This window comes from Strix aluco, chromosome 2 (genome assembly GCF_031877795.1).
Source record: "Strix aluco isolate bStrAlu1 chromosome 2, bStrAlu1.hap1, whole genome shotgun sequence".
NCBI lineage: Eukaryota > Metazoa > Chordata > Aves > Strigiformes > Strigidae > Strix > Strix aluco.
In genome coordinates, this window is record NC_133932.1 from 43,093,582 (window position 1) to 43,104,654 (window position 11,073).

The following is an 11,073-nucleotide window of genomic DNA, read 5'->3' on the forward strand; positions in this document are numbered from 1 at the left end:
GTACCTGATCTTGCTATGCAGTACAACCTGGAAACAGGACCTGGGAAGCCAGGTGAAGGCAATCATGCTGCTTAGGTGGGGGGTATATTGAGGAAAAAGGCACAGAGCAGGGTGAGTGCCTCTTCTGCAGTAGACCAGACATTATGCTGGCTTTGCCACAGTGTGCCAGCTCTGGAAGCTGAGGCTAAATCTATCACTAAGTCTTCTGGATTGTTTTAAATGAGCTATTAGCAAGCTTGCCTTAGGGAAAGAGACATGGTCACATCTTGAAGAACTGGCCATTTGGCCCTGCTGGTAAGCTACCCATCAGCTCACAAAACCCATGCTCACTGTCACAGAGCATGTGAGCCCATGCTTATGTGTCACGAGCCTTGTGACACCCCTCGAGATGACCCAGCCAGCACCAAGGCAGGCTGATCCCTCAGGCCCTGTCCCTCAGTCCTGCCCTGCATATTCTGACAAGGCTCTGGATATCCTAGTTAGACATCCCTTTGTCTAAATTTTGGCAGCAACAGAACCATGAGTATGACACGCAGATCAGAAACAGAAAAACAAAACATCAGACAAAGGCTGGGGGAGGTTTTGTTGGAGTTTATTTAATAAAAGCAAAGTTGGTTATCACAAGGAATAAAATATCATATGAATAAAAAGAACTCTTTTCAGCTGTCTGTTTAAACTTTTCTGTGCACCTTTTCCTCTGTAAAAATCTTGAAATATGCCTGCCTCCATTTACAATGCGCCGATGTTGCAGTTTACATCCAGTCCTCTGAGGCACTTGGATGTTACTGAGTATTGCCAGGCAACTAGAGCTCTCAGTGACATAAAAGAAATTTGGGATCTTCTGCAGAAGATAATTAGTATCTAGATGGATGCTCTGAGAACCTGATTCAAAGAGAGATGTGTGACTTCTCTACTTACACACCTGTATCCCTTGGAAGAGTGATGTGTAAGTGCGTCCTAACTTTCCTGGTAAAAGCATTAACATTTTTTGTGATCAGGCCCTTTCTGACACAAGCTGAAAGTCAAACAGAGTATTTCAAGAGTGAAAGCAAAGCATCCATACAAAGCTCTGTCTTTAGCCTGAAACAGCAATGAGCTCATGTCCTGATAAAAGGCTAAACGCTGAGCAGAGCTAGCAAGATCAGAGGATTTCCTCACAACACAGTCTCAGCCGGCTTCGATACTTTGCTTCATTTCACACTCTAATAAAAACATCCACTAAGCAGGAATGGAAAACTTGCTTCAGTGGCAGGCACCGGACCACCCTCCTGCCAGCCGGCAGGGAAACTCGTGAAGCAGCCAGGGACCTGCCCTGCTGCATGTTAGATAGGTGCCCAGCTCCCTGGGAGAGTAGAAAGTAAAGTTGAGCAGCACAGCCATTCATTAGGTAGCCAGCTGCAGATGCCAGGCACTCCTTTCACTCACACACGAGGAGATGATTTGAGTCACCTCCCTCCCAGGCAAGCCAGCCAGAAAAAAGCCACCAAAACCAGATTTTCTGACAAGGCAGGGATGTTCCACACAAACAGTTTCATCATCAGAGCAGCATTTGCCAAAGGAAAAGGGTTTCCCTGGCAATGAGGTGGGGAAGAAGCATCGCAGCATAAGATTAAAAGGAGGACAGAAGCGTGCATTGCCTGAGAAGGCATCCTCTTCCTATTTGTAGCTAGGTCAGGAGATCCTTCCCATAAAGGGTTTTTGTGCACCAAGTATGAGCTCTTTTCCTCATGCAAGCAAGCCAGGACAGGTCTGGCGTGAGTAGGATGGAGGTTTTTGGGGCCACACCTAGCTCACAGAAACTTGTATCGGAGCCAGCTGTGGCAAGTGCCAATAAAACCTGCAATCAGTGGCAGTTTTCATACTAAATGTGTCCAGGCTGACTTTCCTTTCAAAACAATAGAGGATGAGACTGCAAAGTATGTAAGCAGGTTGATTTTTTACAGGACATTTTAGAGCACAGGCCTGTCTTTTGTTGAGGGGGCTGAGATGCTAGGCAGTCCAGCACAGGAGGAACTCCCTGATGGACAGGGTGCAACCCTGGGGACCGAGAAGGTGGGATGAAGGAACATCCCCTCCCCACCAAAGAGCAGTGTTTGGAAGAAGGGCTGAGGGGAAGGGTGTACACCCTGCATTTAGTGCCTCATCTCTTTTACTTGCTAATGACTGAAACCAGTGGCAAACTCATATCCCTGATACAATCTTGGGACTCTACTTTAGGCTGGAATTGGCTGTTGCAACAGAGCTGGGTGAAACAAGATGGTTCTATTGTTTATTCACTAGAAGCTGCAAGTTTCGGGTTGGTCACCAAAATGAGATCTATTATTTACACAGATCTTTAGAGAAATTAAACATCCATCATAGTACCATAACCAGTCAATTTAAAACAAAATCCAAACCTGAAAGTCCTCCAAAGCCAGGATAATGAAAATGGGCAAAAGCAATATCAATATCCCCAGAGAGATACAACTGTATAGTCAAAAGAAGAATTTGGCCACATTCTGTGCTTTCACAGTCCCGTCAATATTTATTTGTTATGACTTGCACTCACATGACTCTAAGCACAGTAGAAACTGTTCATTGAACATGTCCAAAATCAATTGACCTTGACTCCAGTACTGGGTGAGAATTAGGCAAATTACATATTTTTAACTTGCAGATTTCATCAGGATTAAATCGTATGCAAAGGAACCCAAATGTAATTTGATAATATAGAAGTTTGTTTTCTACTTTTTCTTAGAAACTTGATCAGTATGTTTCTCTCCAAAACAAAAAACTTTTGCTCCCAAGCAAAGGCCAGGCATTGAAAATTTAATCCAGAGGAATACTTTTTTTTAGGACATTGTAAGCACCAGAAAACAAGCCATTGTAAGACAAGTGCAAGTGTAGCCTTAACTAGAGCTGTCGATATCAACAAGGCTTTAGTAAATGCTACGTGAGTCTAATGACTTTGATTCTTATTCCAGAGACTTTAAGGTGAATTGTTATTCTACATGAAAACAATCCCATGTAACCCCAATTAATAGTAAACAATATTGAGCTTTCTTACGGGTTGCATGCGGAACAAAATGCATTGTTTTGGATTCTTCTTCATATTTCCCCTTTGTTATTTTTTCATCCATTTCTAATTTTGCAGCAGCCCCCACTTCTGCAGCAGCCAGAAGACAAGATCCCTTCATTGCATACAGTAAAGACTCAATGGCTGTTACTCTGATTTGGTGCTTACTGTGCATGCATCCTTTGCTATGTTGATGAACTGGCACTGAGGGCTTCAGAGAGGTCTACGGGCAAAAGTGCAGGGTGCCTTCTGCAAAAGCATTTCCTGAACCACACCTGACAGGACAAGCTAGCTTGTGAAAACCCCCATAGGCTTCTCTTGGTCAAAGCACTGATGCTCCTACATTTCTACACTACCACTCTGCTCGGCAGTAGTATTTCTCAAACACAGCCTAACAGGGAGGCAAAGGCAAAGGCACAGGCTTAGTGTTGAGGGGGGAGCTGAGAGCCCCGCTCCTCTCTGGGCCCCCAGAGACCCGGAGGAGCTGACGGCAGCGCAGCATGCCGCTGCTGACCCAGCCTGCCTGCATGCTGAACTGCCGCACCACAGAGAGAACTCTCATTTGTTCTAACAGGATGGGCGTACGCCGGGCCGCGTCCCCAGCCGGCGTAAATCACAGCAGCCCTCTTGAAATCAATGCAATTATGCCAATTTTCATAGATTCATAGATTTTCAAGTCAGAAGGGAGCATTGTGATTTACATGTTGGTTATAGCTGTGATCTATGCTGTAAATGAGGATTTATACCAGCTGTGAGGATCTAGCCCTTCGATGCATTTCAGGGAGTCTAATCTTTTAGTCAGATAATTTCTACAGAGCAGCTGCTTTGCTGCACACAATTTTTAGCCCTGCAGGAGAATAGCAGAGCCCTGCAGACCCACATGGAGTGGGAAGGATTATTTACACCTTGATAAGAGGCTGAGAGGAGCAAAAAAGAAACAACACAGAGTACTGCCAGGAGCAGAGGGCTGGGTCAGGGAACAACAGAGATGGTTGAGCAAGGAGGGAATGACAGCTAGATGGAAAGCACCAGCTCAGTGTGCCCTCTTCAACATGCTCAGGCAGCCCTAAGGCCTCCCCGTTCTCTCTCATCCAACAGACCACCTCTGCAGAAAGGCAGCAGCACTCTTCTCAGTCTCTTCTGCCTTCACAGCTTGATACTGCCAGCCTATGGCCATGTTGCAAATGTATGCCTCACAGCCTCAATAGCAATGGATCTCTGATCATGCAAAACACCTGCTGACAGCGTCCTCTCTGTCTTCTTGCTGCTCCTCAGCCCACTTCACTGTGACCATGTGCTGTCCCATACTCACTGGACACTCTGGCTTTGCCAGTATGAGTCCCCAGCAGGCTGATGGCACTGCGGAAGAAGAACCAATATGTAGATAGAAGTCCCAACCCTGTTCTGCTTTTCTGTCTGTGCTGTTCCAGACACCCCTGGCAGTTAAATGAAGGCAGGCACAGAAAGCAAGGCAGCAGCTTTTGAGGAACAATACCGTGTTTTCCTTCCTCTTGCAGCACCCGCTCAGCAGGGAACCTATAGGCTGGGTGCGATTTTGAGACCTCTCCTTGCTCCTTGCAACTCCTGGCTGTTTCCCAAGGCATCTTGCTGCTTCTGCCTGGCCTCCCTCAGCTAACTGCAGGCAGCCCTGACTGCAGGAGAGGAGATTGCTATGCCTGTACCTACACTTGCAAGGGACTACTATTTAGCAGACCCTTCAGTATAGTGCTTGACTGTCTCACAGGAGGATTTGCACTGATCATTTAGGGGGGTTACAGATATTAATCAGCAGTTTTATTTCCTTTAGTAGGTTTATTTCCCTTTGCCCAGTTTTCCCTATTTACTCCTTCCTACCACTAAGAAGATGGAGACACCTGAAGGTTAACTGTCACTGAGGGAGCACTGCACCAAGATTTAAACTAGTGTTTTCCAGTGCCTCCTTCTTTCACCATGACAGCTAGGAAAACCTTCCTTTCGTATTGCCAAAGCATCCCTACATGCTGCTTTCTGAGACAACACAGATGTGGGGATAAGGACCTGGCATGCCAATGAGCTCTGCACGGTAGCCTGACAGCACCTAAAGACTGACAGTGAGATCCCAAAGGACAGGATTAGTATGGGAGGAAAAATGAAGAGGCCTTAAGGAACCTTTTAGAAACTCTCTCCTTACTCAAAGAAAGAAAAGAATTAAAAGCGATATGAGTCCAGTCCAGTGCTCCAGGTAACTGGCACAGGCTGGATTTGACTTTACTGAGAAAACACGTCAAAGCAACAAATCTAGAGCTAGTCAAATAAGCTGTGGTCATTTTGTCACATCTCACAAAACAAAATAGGACTGGCTTGAATGGAGCAATCCACCTGCATTGCAAGGAAGATGTTTATGTTGTAAAGTCTTTGTAGGGAGAAAGGGTGTTAGTTTGGTCTACTTGTAGCCAATTGAAAGCATCACAGGGCTGGCCAGCTCTCTTACTGTGCCAATCTGTCTGCTTAATCTTAACTCATCCAACTCAAACCAACGTGAGACAGAAGGCTGCTGTAAACTTAGGTAGGGCTGGGGAATTTGTGAGGTCTTAGTGAGAGAAAGAACATGTATTTATTTCATGGACCAGACTCTGGTCTGATGTAAACAAGTCTGGCTTCAGGGGCACTGATTGATGCTTGATGAGAACTGCCAATTTGTGGGGCCTTCTCAGAAACATTAAGGCTGCATTTTTGGGGTGTTGCAACTGAATGTGGGATTTCATGTGCTTTATTTCAATAGCTGTGTTTACCCAAGCAGGTACAGACATTTAACTTAAGCATTCCTAGAAGCTGAGTTAAAACACCTCTTTCCCTTTCTACACAGCAAATATGGAATGCAGTCTAAAATTTCTGAAGTCATGCAAAATACATTGAACTGCCTTTAAATCTTGCTCACAAATATAGCAGTTGGAGAACAAGGCCTGGTCTCTTCCATATCTCCTAATCCAGCCCTTACTCCAACCCGAATCATACAAAATAGCTCTGGAACTGCATCAAGGATATCAACACAGAGTGATATCTTGCCATGATTAGTTCAATTCACAATGCTTAAGGAAGAGTCTATAAACACATTCACACACACATGCAGCAGCAGTCTACCAAATTATGCAAAGCGTTTACTTCATTTTTAGTTTTGCAATCAACCCTCAATTTGATTAGTGGCATGCTGACACTCACCTGGGAAATTTTTAAAAACTGACTTTTGCTGCTATGGATGCATGTTTCAGTCATCCTCCACCAATGCAGCAGCAACCTCACAAGGTCCCAGTGGGGGATGGAAAATATAAGGCAGTAGCTGGGAAAGGCACTGCTCCTTTTGTCTTTCTGGTTTACATCTGCACTAAATCCCACTTGATTTCTTTGCCAGGTTGGCTTGAACACAAGGAGCAGAGGGGGAACATTTAGCACTCACCCCCTCTGCACACACATACCCTCTTGGGAAAAACATCTCCATCTCTGGAATCTCTTTTGTTCTTTCCCTATTTGCAGACTGACGCTGAAGGATTTTGAAGCGAGGCACAAGAACTGCTATATACAACCAGTTACTTCCTAAAAACTCTTGATTTCTGATCACTGTTTAATTCCTCCCAGTGTCACCGTTAAGAATTACATTTTAAATGCCAACCTAAAATACAAGTCAGTGGTGCAGAAAATCCAAAGAAAGGCATTGCAAGTTTAGAAAGTAGGCACGTGCACAGCACACTGGCTTGCCTCTAAAGAAGAAAACAGTGTGAAACAGTAAGAAAGGTAATTGGAGACTTTTTGGACAGCTGCTCTTTTCGTGGTGTACATTTCCACAGGGATTGTGACTTGGCTGCATGGTGGAACTGAGAGTGGCACGACCAGGACATGAGAGGAAGGACTCCTAAAGAAAGTATGGAAGGTAGCTGAAAGTAATCCCATTTGCTCTAGAAAGCACTAGGAAGGCATATATTATTCAGGGATTGGTTACCACTACTCAATCACTGAAAGTCCTCAGAACCAAAACCTGAGCTTAGAACAGGGACTAATCCAAAACACAACCACCCCCTTAGCCTCAGAAGGTTTTGCTGAGCACACAAAATTGAGGGAAAAATGAATTCTTCTAATTTAGAAGCAGAGGTGTCACAAAAATCTGCATGTCCATTCTGGGGAGGAAGACCACCATTTTAAAACCAAACTAACATTTCAAATCAGAACAAAAAGCAAAAGAAAGAAATGTTTCTGCAGGACAAGATACTCTGTACTTCTGCAACACTGAGGCAATACAAATAAGGAATATGTAGATAGAAATATGTAAAAGCAAAAGGAAATGTTGCAATAGAAAAGTCCAGATCTAAACGAGGAAATCAGAATGGAACATTTTCACTTGCACAAATGAAACCATTTGACATTTTCACAGTGAAATGAGAAAGTCAAAAAATAATTGTTTCTCATTTTCCCATTTTAAATTTTGACACATTTCCACAAAATAATTGCATTTTGACAAAAACACTTTTACCAAGAGAAGACCACTCCACTGATCCTTTTATCCCCAATCTGCTCTACTAAAAAGCTTCCCACAACAATACTGTATGAGGAAAATCTTTGCTGCCTTCTCTTGCACCTGTGCACTTCCCTAGAAACTGCTCCCTCCCTTGAATTTCTAGCCTGCTTCTGTAGCACCAACTATTCCCTGCTCATCTGTTTCAAGTTGGAGAAGAATCTCATACAATTGAAGTCATCAGTGTACCCATGGATTATGATAGATCTCATATTTTCTAATCTAAAAATTCAACTGTGGCAGTTAAAACTAAAGCAGGTAATTATTTTTTATTCCTGGATTCATGTCAGGTGTCTCAGTGAAACACTGGTTCCACACACATTTCCCCTGAATGACTCCATGTTCTGTCTCTTCTGTTGTTAAAAGAGATGTGCTGTTCTCTGCTTCTTTCCTCCAGTGAGTAACTACAAGGACTGCTATGACATGATTTCCTCTACTTGACTATCCGCATCAATAAAGATGAAAAATCAAAGGAGATCATCTGGAAATAAACAACGGAATATGCACGATACATCGGGCCACAAGCAGACCAGGTACAGCTCAGTGTAAGCCCACCGCCGCCAAGGACCACCTGAGAAGTTTTGGGCTTTGTAAAGGCTAAATTGGAGACCAATACTAAACGATCAGGGACTATGGCGTATTTGGCGGACAGCGTTCTCCCTTTGGGGTACTGGGAAGGAGTGCTATTCTGCTTACTGTCTGAAGGAAACACATTACTAGGGCTCTAGCTGCTTCTGCTGATGGAAGATACTACAACATTTTTCACAAAGGATGCATGTGCCCTAGTCAAGTCCCCACTGAGTACACGCTTTCAGTCTGCCTAATTCCTTCTTACAGCTTCCACAGAACATGACATTTTTCACTGCCTCTCCCCAACTGTTGTATAGCATCATTGTGTGCTTCCAAACACCTGACACATCATCTCTGTGATGGATGAAAGGGTTCATACAGATTATGTGCCCTCTTGGAGGCTCCAGACCTAAAGCCCGTCTAACTCTGAAATTTTAAAGCACAGTCTAATTTCCTGGAAATTCATGTAGAAATGAATGCATTCTGAAACTGAACCACATTAAAAAGCAAGTGGAGCTTGACTTCTCTGGGTGACTCAAAACCTCATTTCTGCTTCTTCTACTGAACATTATAAAGTTCCTCTGGTTTGAAACATTCAGGCTCTGCTGGCCTACAGAGGCCTTTTACTCCCCTGGCACCTGTCAGTCTGCAACACAAAGTGCCAGGGGACAGTTTTACATAACCTGGAAGGAAAAGTCTAGCTTGAGTGGCAAGAGATAGAACCCCAGATCAGTCACTGGGGGAATCCTGAGGAAAACTGTTCAGGGACAACTTAGCACTGTAAGAAATGTGAAGAAAAAACGTTTCCCTCTCTATCTTCTCCATTCAACTGCCTGGCTGTGCTATGAAGCACAAGACAATAGGAGCACTAAGTAGGCACTGCAGTTGTGCAGCTTCACTGATTGCTGGCACTGATGTGGCTTCTGTCCTTGAAAGGCAGCAACTCCTTTTTGAAATTCTTACAAAATTTGAAATTCTTACAAAATCTCAAAGTTCCCTGAGATGGGGAAGGGCTAAATGAAAAAGAAAGAAGGGGGAAAAGAAAGGAAAGGAGAAAATACACTGTTGTATGAGAGACAACAGTGAAATGAAGGGATGTGAGGATCACAGGATCAGACACGCATTGAGAGAACTGGATGGAGGGGACATCAAGCAGAGCACCCCCAATAGCATCCATCATGCCATGATGGCATCTAAGAAGCTGGTGGATGCAACTCACTGATGCTCTGCCCAGCAATGTGAGAGGATGATAGCACAGGCAGAGCTCCCACAGCTTCTGGGATTTAGCATCAAACTTCCCACACTGGGGAGGTGACAGGGAGATTCCTCCATTTTTTGAGCTCATTAGGATCCTTCAGGCTACATATTCAAGCTTCACCCTGAAAGACATTAAAGCTGAAGGAAGCACATGAATCCAGAAGCTGGAGCTTTAAGAAGCACAGCACATATTGCAAAGCTTGTTATAAAAAACACACCTGGCAATACCAGCAATCTTTCAGGTGCTAGTTAATCTTTGGGCTGCTTGGCATACAGGGTGAGAGGGGCCTACTGGGCAGAGAAGGCTTGCAAGCGGAAACAGGTCTGGTTATCAGGGTTGCTTTAACAGTAGTTTCCCTGCTTTCTCATGATGGTTTTAGAAAGAAATACATGTACCACAAAACCTAAAAATCTAAACTGAAAGAGCTCTGTGCCCCTCTTCTCATCTTCTTCTTCCTTTCTTTCAAGTTGTACAATACGTGCAGCACTAAATTTTGCATCAATGTATATTGTGTGAAATTGCTTACTTGAATATACAGTGTAAACAAGTGTGGGATTTGACTGGCAGATAGATTTGTAAAATCTATCATTTTTATGTAAACGGTTGTAAAATTATCTTTGTACAGAACATGGCATTTTGACATAGTATCCTTTGTCTAGCTCAGAAAAACCCAACAACAAACAATGCAATGCACAGCATATACTTTTTCAAACTATTTCTGGCATGCTTTTCATTTTGCATAGCGTATGGCTTTAGGCTGTATTACATGTTATATAGTAACAGTCAGTAACATTACATTTTTTTCAAATGAATTCATTTTTTATTACACAAACCCGTTGACATAGCTGTTTTGTGTGTGTGTCTGTGGATTTCCCTCAAAAAGAACCAAATTGATCAAATAAAGCATGACAACAGTAAGTTTCCGCATTGAGCTTCAAGCTTTTGTCAAGTTCAGGCATACTTTTTTACCTCTAAAAACTGTAGAATTGACTTTCCTCTTGCCCATACTATGTTTATATTATTGCAGGTTTATTACTTTATTGAAGACACTGTCAGTGGATACCAGAAAACAGGAGATTGGAATCAAGTCCAAAGGCCATGCCATTAAAATACTGACATAACCAGCATAGCAGGAGTGAAAACATGCATATGAAGGTGGCCAAAACTGGGGATATGCAGCAGGATTTGTAAAGTCATACCAGCTAGCCTTTAGATTTCCACCAGACAGCAGAGAAAACAACTACTGTAGTGCTAACATTTCTGCAGTGTTAACTCTGAATTAATGGCAAGCAGAAAGAAGACACCATGAGTGGCATGACTTAACTGCTCAGATACACCTAGGGATATACAAACAGCAGACTACACTCCAGATGAATAAATAAAATGAGACAATACATTTCATCCAAATTCTGGTAAGACCCCAAATATATGATGTTCCCCATATTGCTGAAGGAGATCCCTTATTTCTTTGGGGGCTGTTGGAGAGCAGCTGACACCATTGCCATACAGACAATAACACAGCAGCTGGTTGGTTTCGCAGATCTGGAGCTGCAGTGGAGCAAGTGCACAGATTCTTGCTGAAGTGACCTGCATATAATTACCCTATAAGCCTGACGGAAGCTAGTGGACCTCCATGACATCTTTCAC